Here is a 14,434-nt window from a genome sequence, read left to right on the forward strand (position 1 = left end):
CTTCTCAGTCAGTAGAGCATGGGAAGCTGAAAAGTCCTTGACTAGTGTAAGCACTGCTTAGCAACAACTAAAACATCGGTGTGTTATCAACTTTGTTCTCATCCTAAATCCAAAACACTGTACCAGCTACTAGGAAGGAAATTAACTCTATCCCTGCCGAAACCAGGACACACTCCTATTACTGGACTAACTCCTCTGAGCTGTAATGGTGTTAGGGAGTTGCAAATCTCTGAAGAATCTTAAACTCATGGTGCTGCCATATCAGAGCAGACTGTTGTTGGACCGGATTCCAGGCTCACCTGGTATCCCTGTCTGTGTGTGGTGAGCATTAGCTGTTCAGAGAAATTATTATTACTTTCTCTTCCATGAAGTTTTTGGATGTCTAATTTTAATTCATTTTTTAATGAATTAAAGAACTCTTTTTAGTTCTTGATTTCATACCTCCTGGTATGGAGGAAAATAAAGATCAAGTGGTGTGTTTAGGCTCATGTTATAGGTCACTGGAAAGCAGAATTCAGGAATGAAATCCCCGTGCACTTGCAATTAGACAAAGTTTTAACATTGACTTCATTCCTAGGATCTTTCTGGGCAAGAGCTTTTCATAGGCTATTCCATTAGAAGTTCTTGCTATTAAAAAAAAAAATCAGAATTCTGCACTGAAATTAGAACTAAATTCCTGAGTGTCTGTGAAGAGCTTGCTGGAACATGGGAATATTCATTAGCCAACAACTGGTATAAAAACCTAACTGGTTCTTCTAGCATAAAAACCTGACTGGTTCTTCTAGCTAAAAGTAGATGTATATAGTGAAACGTATGGAGGAAAATAAACTATGCCAACGAAACTGTCAGATGGTGGACTCTCATGTTTCTTTTCAGGCTGCCATAAAGGTATTCAGGACCCTGCGTGCTGGAAATCAAGTTTCAGAACATTAACTTGCTTAGGAGCTGTTTTGTGACAGTGAACCAATATTTGTTTAGTGCCCAGAACTGGATTTGAGGCAAGATTGCTGTCTCTCAGTCCGTCACGGAACATCTTGGAAAGATAGAAGAAAACCATCTCTACTATCATCACAGGGAGATAAACTTGGAGGTGTACTCCTTGCTGTTAGCCTTTTCAAGAAAGAAATTGCTTTTAAATTCCCGTTTAAACCTTCTCTGATCCTAGGAGAGAGCCAGAAATCACTTCCCAGTAGAAATAACAGCAGAGGAAAGGTATCCTTGAGAAAGGATTGTTTGTTCAGCTTTAAAGTAAATTTTTGGTTTTGCTTCCTCCCAGCCATGAGGAATGGCTGAGCAGTTTTTTTACCCCCAGGAACATAACTGATGATGGCTTGCAGCAAATATTTTTCATCTGCAAAGGTACTAAAGGTCTCTGCATGATGAAGGGCAGAGCTACTAATCGGATTTATGTGGGAGGACTATTGTACCTTCTGAGGAGCCTTGATGAAATCAGTAGGGATTTTCACATATTTCTGCACTTCAGTAGTGTTTGAGTCTCAGTATTGATTAGTGGGTAGGGAGTATGTATCATAGGGGTATCTACAGCTTTGCAAACCTGCATATAAACATGAATAAGAAGTTTATGTATATAATGTAGCACTGGAAACGGCCTCCTCTGCATGGAAACTAATGACTATTGAGATCAAGACAGAAAAGTAAAAATGAAAATACTCCTCACCCGAGAATAATGCAAACATTGACATTTGAAATCTGTTACTAAATTATCAGTATAATTACCTCAATGACTCTTTTATGGCTGCATGTAGTCAACAGAGGCTTGCTTTTCAGGTTATTAGAAGATCCTACATGGAATAAGCTATGTGGGATGCAGCTTGCTATGGGAAAAGCCCCTATTGACTTTGCTGGCCTGAGAATCAATTCTTAAGAACGATGTTTATGACTCTACATCAGCTGCTTCCTAAAAATCTATCTATATTATCTTAAAGCGTGAGCGCAAGTCCGTGATTGAGCCTCATTGCTTTCAGGCACCGATACTGGACAAACCTTGTGCACTGTAACTGACTCTTAATAGAGGCTGCTGCACACCCAAATCTGCAGGTGGCCATGCTTATCTCCCCAGGTCTTCTGTCAAACATCCCATGATGTTGTGAGTCAACATCTGGCAGTTAGCTTGGCCAGGCTCTTTCCTAGCAGGGTCTGAAATGTCATGAAGGGTGGGCAGATGGAGGACAGATGCTCTCTTGCTGGTAAACTGGATGCAGAAAGCATGGTTTAGCTTATTTTTTGAACTCTGCTTTTTAAGACAGTGTCAGCATAGCCTTTGAGTATTTTCTGGCTTCTCTTCGTTCATTTTCTGCCTCACTGTTGATTCTCACACACACTTCTGTCTGCTGTCCTCATTCCTGACTCCTCAGGTTGTTATTTTTACAAATGAATGTTACAGTTCTCATCATGCATCATTGGGCTAAAGTTCTGCAGTCAGTTGCAATTGCATTGGGTTATAATCAACGGTGCTGAAAGTATTATAACCTTAAAAAGCAAGTCTGACTCCAGATATTTCAAACGTTCCATTTGTGGCAGGACAGAGCTGTTCACTTGTGAGATGCAATGAAGTGCAGGGGGTCAAGGTCAAAATGATAACGTACCGATGAAATTTAGCATGTCGTGACAACTAGTCATAGAACAGAATCAGGTCCATGGAGCTTCTTTGTAGTCTTTATATTATACATAAATATATCCTATTCTATACACATATATATCCTATATATATCCTACATATTCTTTTTCTATACAGAGAATATGCTATATATATCTATAATTGCTAACCTTTAAATTGACTTCATAATCTCTATAGTTATGAATTAGATTGCTTATTTTGGTTTCTTCCACTTAATCTGGGAGTGTGTCGTTTAATAATATGGCTTCACTCTTAATGAGTGCAGTCATCCTAAGGTCATGCCAGAAAAAACATTGTACTACAGTGCTCTATCATGTGTTACATTCATTATCTGACTGAAAGGCTGCACTCCTCCACACAATTACACTGAGGTCGAGCATAAAAATGTGTAAATGTGTGTACTTGTAATAGGAATGTGCTTTGAGGGTTAGATCTCTTTAAACAAAGACAGGAATTATCTCATTTATTTTGCCAAATCTTGATCTCTCCTTAAAACAGATCAACATCTAGCAGAGCATATCCATGGCAGCTATCATAATAAACTCTATCTTAAAACAGTGAGGCAGTCTTTAAGGTCTGCTCTGAATCTGGATAAAAGAATAAGCAGCAGGAGACAACAATGGGCAACAATGGTTAACTATAAGACAAACAAATTAAGACTATACAGTAAAGGAAGTCATAATATTACAAATCGACTACAAATGTTCAGTGCATTTTTTAAATATAGAAAATAAATTAGAAAAGTACATTTTGGCTTGTTTTGCTATCCTGAACATTTGTAGTTGATTTCTATGTGTTAAGGTTGTTTTTTATTTAGTTGAAGAGGATCTGTGTTCTCCTGGGGATGTCCAATGTCTTGGCAAGGGCACAAAGGTCTGTGGGGCATGAAGGCTGAGGAACTGAGACTGGGGTTTGGTGTATGCACATGTATGTTGAAAAACACGGTGACTGGAAACCATCTGTGCAATGGGATGCCTGTCGTGTTGCACAGATGAAGCAAAGACAGTTCTCTAAGCCCAGCACCAGGCAAATAAGCCTTTGAGGTCCAAGTGCAAAGAAATCAGCAATAATGAAGTCAGAGAGCAGTTACTGAATCCAAAGGGATATTTCTCTCTCTAGCTGAACTTAGTAGATGTGTGCAAGCTGAAGGAAAGGTTTCTTTCTTGTTTGCGATTGCCCTGAGTATTCAATTATCAGTCTGCAGGTCTGCAAAGCAGTTGCAATCAAATCTTTCAACCATCTCATAGAAAGGCAACGATGTTCATAGCTGAAACTGAATAAGCTCTGTTTGGCTAAATTCTGTCCTAATTGACATCTAGGGTGTTAGTAAGGTTTCTGTCCTAATTGACATCTAGGGTGTTAGTAAGGTTTCTTATAATGCATGTTCAATGAAAGGATTCAATCCATCTCCCATAGGCTACCTTTATACTAGTAAGTTGCACAGTATCAGGGAGGATTTCTGTTTACTGAAACTAGCTCTGCTTTTGGGGTAGGAGGGTTTGTTAGTATGGATGGGGCGGTCTCTTGTGCTGGTTGGCCTGGATGCCAGAGAAAGGTTCAAAGACCATGTGATTCACTAGTGCCAACATAGCAATAGACTCCGATGAAAAAATAAGTAAATCTATCTTCCTTCACATTGAGGACAAACCAGTTCTCATTCTGGGCAGAAACTAAACCACTGTCAGCAAGCTGGTGGTAGAATTCATCCTGATATAAAAAACAGGATCTGTTTGCATGTATTTTATCATCCTTCACAATTCAATAACTATTCCCACAGTACATTTATCAGTGGAATATGGAGGCTACGGCCTTATCACAAGTCGCAAGTATGTGCCCAACCTGCCTGCAGTCCTCGGGAGGATGACAGTTGTGTGACACCTCACAAAACCCACCAGCGGACAGCACTGGGGGTTTCTGGGTGTTCCCAGCAATACAGACCCGTGGAGGAATGGATTCCTGCTCCAGCTTCGCTCTTCGCATGCCCCAACAACATAAGGTTGTTGTTTTAGGGTTGAGTCGGACTTGCGTGACTTCGATGAGAACTGCCCGGTGTGTTGTGAATTTGTTGAAGTGTGCTTAGAGACATGTTGGCATGTCGAGCTGTTAAATGAAAAATGCGTTTTACTGCCGTGCTGTAGGGGAGCCTCAGAGAAGAGCAGTCAATCTCAATTAATGTGAAAAAAATCTGGCCATGTGTATATTGAAAAAGGTTTGCTTTCTGCCATCAAAGTGCTCCCCAGCTGGATGTTGTTAATAAATAATCGTCTGGTTTCACTTACTGTCTTAAAGTTCAAAATATTCACGTTTTATGGGTAGTCAAACAAAGTAGAGAGCAGGAAGATCGGAAGATCTGAGTTACCATTCCTGGATATTGCAAGTCATTTTATATAACCTGATGATACAGAAGATAATTACTATGGTCATACACAAAAGGCTAAAGTTCTCTAACTGCTGCCTGCACTGGAGGGGCCTCTGTTTAAAATTTTCTTCAAAGGTCCTGGCTTTGGAAATTGACACTTGCATCTTTATCAAATGCCAGGTGGTGTTTCTTTTCCTAAAGTTATCTCTTGATACAATATAATGATCTGTTTGTTAATCCTTTTATTTAGAAGCCCATCATACTCATGAAAAAACCCTATTATATTTCACTTCAATGTCTTTTATTTAGTTGAAGGCTGTGTATCATAGCACACCTAATCTGTGTTTCCTTTAACCAGAATAAAATCTAATCAGGAAAAGGGAAGTAATGCAATTAGCGTTGGTCCACTTCATTACATTTTACACATACAAACATACATTGTATTTATTTTCTAGAACCTATTTGTTGTGAAAATTGTTTTCATCACAGTTAGGATATCCAAAGATGCCTAAAGGACTTGGATGCTCAAATCCCGTTTGCTTTTCTTCATTTGCTTCTGCTTACTGCAGAAGTTTTCCAGTGGAGAAAAGTCTGGGAAGTGTTTAACAGAGGGCTCACCTCAGAAATGTTATGCTCATTTTTGTCAGCTCTTAGATTCCAGGAGTTCAGGACATGGAATGAATTTGCGCTTGGTTGATGTTTCCAAGGTTTTATTCTGAAAGTCTCGAGCAATTCCTCCCTTCTTAGTATGCTGGGACTTTCTTTCTGGGGATCTGGCTTTCTAGACAGCTATTTAAGATCAGTCATAAGAGTCACCCTGAATCCATATTTGCACCTCAGTATCTAAGATGGAAATTAAAAGTCAAAGCCCGATTTTATCAGCTGAAATCAGAACTCTGAATGGTTTTCATTTCAGCTCAAAGTTCATTTAAATCAGGTCCAGCCTCGGGCATTTGAGTTATAAACACTTATTCATTTGTAACCTAACTGATCTTCTGAGCAGATGAAAAAGTCTTATGAAAGACAGGCCTCAGCTTAGCTAAATGGTCAAGCAAAATGCAAAATGCAAAATGCAAGCCTGCCTTTAAGATGGCCTTACTTGTATAGTCAAAGCTAAGGCTTTTGTGCCAACATGCCAGAAGAGTATCTGCTGTCTTCTGCACAGCTGTAGACCAGTTAGTGTGCTTGTCTTGCTAACTAAGTAAGCTGGGCTAGGATCCTTCCAGTAAAACCTGAAAGGATGGTAAAAGAACGAGTAACAGTAAACAGCAGCAATTCCCCCTAGTCCTGCCCGCAATCCCCCTCCCCCGCAAATCCCTCTAGTCTTTTAAAAACATGTGATGTAATTTCTGATGAAATACTGTGTTTGGCTATAGGCTGTAGGTGTAGGTTTTTCCACAGAGTCATCTGGCTCACATGGCCTAATTTGAACAATACATTTGAACGCAGCTAGATGTAGGAACCTGGATGTCAAAGCAGAGAGAAGGCCCTGCAAATGGGGGGCTGAGGACATGGTGACAGCAAAAAATATGTCAAAAGAATGGCAGGTAATGGTATGAGGCTTAGGTTATTAAAAATAAAGTGTATGTCTTATGATCACTTATGTCTGTACATGGACACAGCAGGTTGTCCCTCACCAGCAGTGACACATTGAAGGCTAAGGATCCTCTTGGAAGTTGGACTGTAGCTCAGACAGAACTGCGTTGCACCCCCTGGATATGCCCTAACGATGAGATTCATTACAGGCAGCAAGCTGCTTAAGTGAATTAATAGGGGTGTACTCTTTGGTGTACTTAGGTAATGATTTGTAATCCTGAGTCAGGCACCCAGTGGAAATGAGACAGTTCATAGAATCATAGACCAGCCCAGCTTGGAAGGGACCTCGACAGATCATCTGGGCCCACCTTTTGTGGGAAAGGAAGCCTAGATAAGGTTATCTAGCACTCTGTCCAGCTGCATCTTGAAAACCTTCAGTGGTGGGGACTCCAACAAGTCCCTGGGGCGGTTGTTGCAGTTGACTCATCTGTTTGGAAATGGAGACTTCACTCAGATGAAGAGGGGAGACTTGATGTTGCTACCACCTTTAAGATGGTACTCCAGTGGTCAGGGCACTTGGCTAGGACATCAGACCTTTAGGCTAAATACTTTCCATGAAAGTATAGTAACCTTGGAATAGGAGACCTTCCTGGTCATGGCATTGTACATAGTTGTAGAAGTGTTGCCACTCATTTTTAAGGATTGCATCAGTCCCTGGAAGGGAGAGTTTAAGCATGATCTTGTAATGTTGATAAGCACACTCAATGGAGAAAGACCATTTTCCTCTAGGTCCAGCTTTGATGTGAAACATCTCTGCTTGTGAGTCCCAAGCCACACGGGGCACTCGGGCGCAGACTCTGTTGAGTTCTGCCGAGGCACAGGCCTGGCTGGAGCTTCTCATACCTCTGCAGATCTAGCTGGGGAAGAGGGGGCTGTGGATTATCCAAATGGACCAAAGCACGACTTTCTTGCCTAATTTAAATTTTAGACTCCAATGTCCCATTTTTGATCAGGCCCACAGAATGTATTAATCCACTGTAAAGAGATATCATGCCTAGTTTTAAAAACATAGAGGTTCAAATAAATATCTTCTTTGAGAGAAATGAAAGATTTCCTTGGGACTATATGCTTCTATACCATGTATTTTAACTGTACATGTAAAATACACATTCACTGGACTTGGTCTGCAATCTTTTATATCCTTCTCGTAGCAAAGTGTTATTGTTTGGTGAGATTACTCTGCCTGATAACCAAAGATGTGTTTTCAAAGCATTAACAAGGAATTTATCTATTATTCTGTAAGAAAAGATTTGACAGTTCAAGGCAGTAAAATTCCTGTCTTGCAGAAAAGAACATAATTCTGCCTCTGTCAAGAAACAAGACCAAAATTCATAGCTGATTTCAACAATAAGATTGCAGATTTTGCAAAAGAAACTTTGTTTCACTAAATATTTATCTCAGAAATATGCAGCTAAAGAACAATTTAAAGAAAGTAGTTCTTGCAGCATTGCTTCTCTGCACCAAACGGGAAAGCTTATCTGCTTCCCATTTTTTTTCCCAAAATTTTCCTACCACAAACATATAGTGTGTGAAATGAGCTCTGATGTTATTTGTGTTCACTCTGACTAATTTCAATAGCTTTAGGGTTGCTTTTTCTAAAAAAAATATTAGAAATGTATGGGACTGTGATCAAATTATGGGGTCATTTCTTTGTGGTTTAGTGTATGAAATGAGCTGGTGGTCTCAGCTCAGTTCCTCGTTAAGAAAAAGTGTTGTCATTGAAAGCAATTAAAAAACTGGCATCTTTCACGAAGACAGTATTCAATTTTGGAAATTAACAAATGAAAGCCAAAATTATGTTTGAATATGCTCATTTTAATCATTCTCTCACATCAGTTTCAGTTTGTAACAACCATGTGCAGTAGAACATTTGACTATTTTGAAAATAGTAATTACTGATTAATGCAAATTTTAATATTATTCTGTTCCAGCTTATCCACAGCCCTTTTGTTATTAAAAGTGTTGCTGATAAAAAATGTGAAACAGAAACACATGATATATGATCCTGAATTTAATGGTACACATTTTGAACGGAGATCAGTCACCTCAGTATTTACAAATCAGGCTGAAATAGAAAGATAAGCCATTTATAAAACAACTACCAAGCAGATAATTGATTCATAGAAGTTGTGGCCAAGTAACACATCTAAAAATTGGAAAAATTGAAGTAATTTAATGTGAATAACACTCCTACAATAATGTTCGGTAAAACATACAGACATTTTGTGTTGAGAGCTCATATTCTAGACTGGATGTTGTTTCTGAATTTAAACATTTTGAACGGAGATCAGTCACCTCAGTATTTACAAATCAGGCTGAAATAGAAAGATAAGCCATTTATAAAACAACTACCAAGCAGATAATTGATTCATAGAAGTTGTGGCCAAGTAACACATCTAAAAATTGGAAAAATTGAAGTAATTTAATGTGAATAACACTCCTACAATAATGTTCGGTAAAACATACAGACATTTTGTGTTGAGAGCTCATATTCTAGACTGGACGTTGTTTTTCCTTGAAGGTAGGTTTGTAACCTACCTTCCGTAAAAGCAATTTCATTCAAATAATAAAGTTCAAATTGTATTTTTCATTCAGACTATATTATCTTTTAGCTGGTGAACTCCAGGCAGCCTCTACTAGTAGTCTGCAGCTCTGATGCCATGTTGTTCTCAACTTAACCAAGGGAAAAATCCTGCATCACTTTCCTTCATGATCGTGGTTTTATAGCGTTGCCTCCAAAAAGTAATGTTATGAAAGAGGTTGTGTGTTTTGTGTTTTTGTATCTTCTGCTTTTTGTGAAATTGAACGGCAGGAAAGAGAACCACTGGTGTGAGCCTGCAGTAACCAAAGTGAAAGGTTTGGATCAGGTTTTAGGTGAATGGTCAACTCTTTGCAGACCATAGCAAATGTTCCATGTTTTGCCAGTCCTTGCACCATGATTTAGAAATTTGTGTTTTAAAGATTTCTTTTGTTTCATAGGACTTCTCAGAATTAATCTGGGTTAGAAATTAAGCAATTTACCATTTTAGTGAATTCTTAATCTGCTTTATAAGGAACAGATCCTTGTTTTATTCAGGAACATAGGAATCTTCAGGTATGTTCAGCAGAGTTATATGAAAGATAGCATTTTTAATAGACTTGTCTATGGTGCTGGTTAATGTCAATCTGTTTATTTTAAATATCAATAAGAAATGATAAACATGACAGAAATAGACAATAATGGCACTGAAGCCATTTGAATCTATCTGGAAGAGATTCATAAGTCGCAGTTCATAGTAATGCAGTGATTTTGTTACAGGACAAGGAACAAAGTTCCAAGCTGATTTACAGACTAGATCTGGTTGAACTGTAAGACATATTTTCTCCTCACGATAATGTACTGAATTTATACCAATAATAATTCCAAACATAACTATTCTGGCTATAGATAATTTAGTTCAGTCAGGTACGACTGATCTTACTCATTTTCATCTTCCCAGGGCAAGTATCTAACAACATACACCTGTGGAAATGTTCTTAACATCTACACTTACTAAAGCAATATATACAACATCACCTCATATCAGTACATTTCTCCAGCCAGATTTATTTTATGGAAATGAATGCAGTTGTACTGTTGCCAAATGCATGTTAACTCAAACCAGTACCTGTTCCTACAATTCAACCAGTAAGCCTCCATATATTTTAAACAAGGAGACTTGCCTTTGAGAAGGGCACACTGAGAATAGTGGTAAATCCTTCAGCACGCCATATGATATTGTGCATTTGTACCTTGATCCTTTCCTTGAAAGGCTTCTAAGGCAGTTACGGGCCAAGTGGGCTATGCTAATCAGCTGAGTTTGAAAGGTCACAAATATTAAACCTAGACAGAGTAAATCCAATCTCTTTTTAGTTTATAATGACTAACTGATGAGCACACCTGTTCATTTTTTGATTGAAGCAAGGATCTTGGTGTGTTACATCTTTGTTTTTAAAGAAATTTGCTCAACCAGTTTTTTCTCAAAGCATCCATGCTGTTTTCTTTGTGTGGAAGAGTCCTCAAGCATTTCTTGGGCTAATTCCATGTTTCTAGGTGAGAAAAGTGAAGCAAACCACAGATAGACTCGGACTCTGGAGTGAAGCAAAACAGTAAATCTCCTCAGGGCACAGAGGGAGGCAACGGTTCCTGGGCCAAGGAAGCCAAAATAGCCATGAACATCTTCCTGCTTTGTCTATGCTCTGGCGTGGACAGACTTGCTACCTCCCCTTTAGGAGCTGGCTTCAGGTCATAACATGCTGGTTGCTACTAAAATGGTGGCATCCTCTTTTCCCTAGCAGCAGCAGTGGTCATGGATGCCATACATCCCATGTACCTGGCAAAAGCTGCAGCTCAAACCTGCATCTTTAGTCTTGCTCACAGGAATCTCTTGTATCATGCCCTGTCCTCGTTTTGAGACTTCTTACCACCCACAGGCAGTGAAGAGCCCAGGTGCACCAGCCCCTACTTATCCCTCAGCTGGAAAACCCTTCAGGGAGCAGTGGGCACAGACATGCTCAGGGCCCATGCCCTGTCTGTGGGCAGGGTGAGACCATACTAGGGTGTACACCCAATGGGTGCCGGCCTGGGCCTCCTCTTCCAGCTCCTCCTAGGACCTTCTCCTGGCCAGCACCTGTCAGTCGTCCCCACTGCTGGCGGGGATCCCAGCAGTCATGTGTCCCTTCCCTTGTCCCCAGTTCTCTTCTGGGAGCAACGGCTGCAGTTCAGGGTGTGGTGCTTGATTGTCCCCTCTGTGCCCCTTGGACCCATGTCTGAGCCTTCAACCCTCATATTGCTTAGTAATTGTCCTCCTTGTGCTTCTTTCCTCACAAGCTGTTTACCAACTGGGGATGGCTAGCAGCTGTGGTTAGGGCAGGAAGGAAAAGGAGAGTTGATCCCAGCTCCAAATGTGTGTTGAGCTGTGGCCCCATCCTGATGCCAAGCCCTTGAGGTGGTGGAGGAGTCCAGTAGGATCCCAGATGTGGAGACCTCTAGTTCCCTTGCACAACAGACAAACACAGAACAAAACCCCAAAACCAGTAGTTGCTACCTCTATCCTTCCCATTACATATGGCAGCAATGGCAACAACAAGCCTGACTCTTTCAGGCTGTATTTCCAGCTACCTATCCGTGTCTGTTCCTTCTCATCCTCTTTCATAGGGTAAGAGTCGGCAGCCTTCAGTCCTCACCTGTGGAAGGGAAAAATACAATTTTGAGAAGTCTTGAATCAGAAGTTGTGACTAGCTGCAATATTTCCCCATAACAGCTAAATTCTAGGTGACAGGACAGTCCTGGGTCAGACCTCTTAAAGAGCAGGTGTTGCTTCCTTTACCCAGTACCATCTAAAAGAAAATGTTATACTTGATTAATCATGGTTTTATTTTTTTATGTTCTGCCAACAGCACAGGACAGACTTCTCAAAGGTACTTTTCTCAGATTCTTTGCTGTAATCATATGCAGAAGTCATGACATAAAGGTACAGTGTTCCTACGACTCTTTCAAGCCTTATCAAATACCATTAAGTGGAGCTATAGCATATTCCAAATGCTACATAAATAAGTGGGTGCCTGCTTGCAAACAGAAAGTTACAAGGATATTGCAGAAGCTGGTAAGTAGGAAACATTTAACATCAGCTGAAAGGCATTACAATGGCTGGCTCTGCTGGAGCTGAGCACGTGATCCCATGTTGGGTTATATCTGACTGGTAGGTATACAAGTTTGCAGTATGATTTTGAGACATTTTGAACTAGAAAGAATGGTTTAAAGAGGAGGAAAACCTGTAGATTTGTGAAGGGTTTATCTGTCAGGGGTTGTTAAAATGTGTTTCTGCAACTCCACCCTTCCAAGGGAAGGAGATTAACCACTGCATTTGAATCAAAGTCTCACCTATGCACAACGCCACCAAATTCTTCATCCCTGTGTTACTCAGTGGAATATAGCCCTAAGCCCCTTCTACATGTGTTGCCACCGGGCCCAGATCAGCATCCTTACTGCCCCATGTGCTGCAGGCATCACTGGGGGGCCCCAGGGCTGCCCAGGGCAAGATCTCATCCCTAAGCTTTGTCCCCAAGCCCAGACAGTCTCTTTTCCCTGAGACAACCCTGAACATTACCGGTCCCTTACGATCTCAGGAAGAGCCTCTGGTCCCTCAACCAGATTTTACCATCCCAAAGACGAAGACGAAATAGGATGAATTTTGTCAACATTGAAGAGAAGCCATAAGTTGTAAAGCACACTTGGCCTTATGCAGGAGCAGACTGCTCAATTCACAGAGAAGCATAAGTTCCAGGAGGAAAACATAAAAGTGTAAAAAAGGGGCTGTGAAATAAAATTACGTTCTATTTAGAGACAGGACAAAAAGTTTCACTTAATCTCTGAAGCACCGGCATGGTTTGCTATTTTCTCTGAACCAGTGAAGTTTTTGTGTGCCTGTGGTGGAGATAGTAATTTAACAGTTTTCTGTCTTGGCTAAGTGCAGGGAGCAGAACAACTTCTTGAGAAACTGATTGTGCTTGCGGCACTCAAGTGTTCCTCTCCTTCCCCAAAAACAACTTTTATGTGAAGACTGGGATTTTGAAAACCATGCAGAGCTGGCCTGACTCTCCTCCTAAATGTCACAGGGAGTGCTGGAAGCCGGTTCTTCTGTGGTTAGCCGGCGACACATACAGGCTTTGGAAACTCTGTATAACAGCACAGATTTCCACATGAATCAAAACCAAATGCAGTGTCCTGAAAAAAGTTTCAAAGGTTGGACCGATCTTGTATGTCAGAGCTGAGTGTCACTTAGAGGCAGTAGGTATAATGTGGTGCAGCCCCTTTCTTCTCCCCAGGAGCACAGAAGAGCTGGCAGGCTCTTTCGTGCATTGCAGATGAAATCATGACCCCATTGACGTTAATGGGAGTCATGCCACTGACTGAGATGAAGCCAGGATTTTACCCTCTGTGACTGTATGCAATCCAAAATTGGAGATGCACTGAAGAGTCTCTCCATTTTATTACCCGAAATTCCAAGTCCTGCTCCGTTCTCAGCACATCTTTCCAATCTGCATTTTTCTGTGGCTTTTAAAATTTCCTAACATTGCACCACTCTGTATCTGTATCTGTATTTGTATTTGTATGTGTGTTTTTGTAGTCCATTCTGTCACTTGCTGAAAAGGATTTTGTAAATAAATACAAGAATTGCAAACAGGAGAAAAGGTATTTTAGGAAATAGAGGATAAAATATCCTCTTGAAGGATATTTTCATTTTTGGTTGTGGTTCATCTGAAAAGCATTCAGTCTGAGAAGACCACCCAACATGAATGAAAACAAACATCTAGAAGGAATTCCTTATTCAGCAGGTACAGAGTCTCAAACTCCTGCTGCAGGTGGAAGATACATAGATGAGTTGGATTGAAATGCAGGAATCAGGCAGTTTTTTTTCCCAAACAGTGACAGTTAAAAAAGAGAAACAAAAAACTGGAGAGAAAGCCCTTTCTTCCTCTAGCGTGGTCTGCCCTATTGAGGAGCCAATGAGCAATTGGGTTTTTTCTTCTCCTCATTCATTTGCCGCAAGTTATTTTGCTAGTTTTGACTGGGATAGAGTTAATTTTCTTCATAGTAGCTGGTATGGGGCTGTGTTTTGGATTTGTGCTGGAAACAGTGTTGATAACACAGGGATGTTTTCGTTACTGCTGAGCAGTGCTTGCACAGAGTCAAGGCCTTTTCTGCTTCTCATTCTACCCTGCCAGCAAGTAGGCTGGGGCTGCACAAGAAGTTGGGAGGGGACACAGCTGGGACAGCTGACCCCAACTGACCAAAGGGATATTCCACACCATATGACGTC

Source organism: Aptenodytes forsteri, unplaced genomic scaffold, assembly GCF_000699145.1.
Source record: "Aptenodytes forsteri isolate BGI_AS27 unplaced genomic scaffold, ASM69914v1 Scaffold217, whole genome shotgun sequence".
In the NCBI taxonomy this organism is placed as follows: Eukaryota; Metazoa; Chordata; class Aves; order Sphenisciformes; family Spheniscidae; genus Aptenodytes; species Aptenodytes forsteri.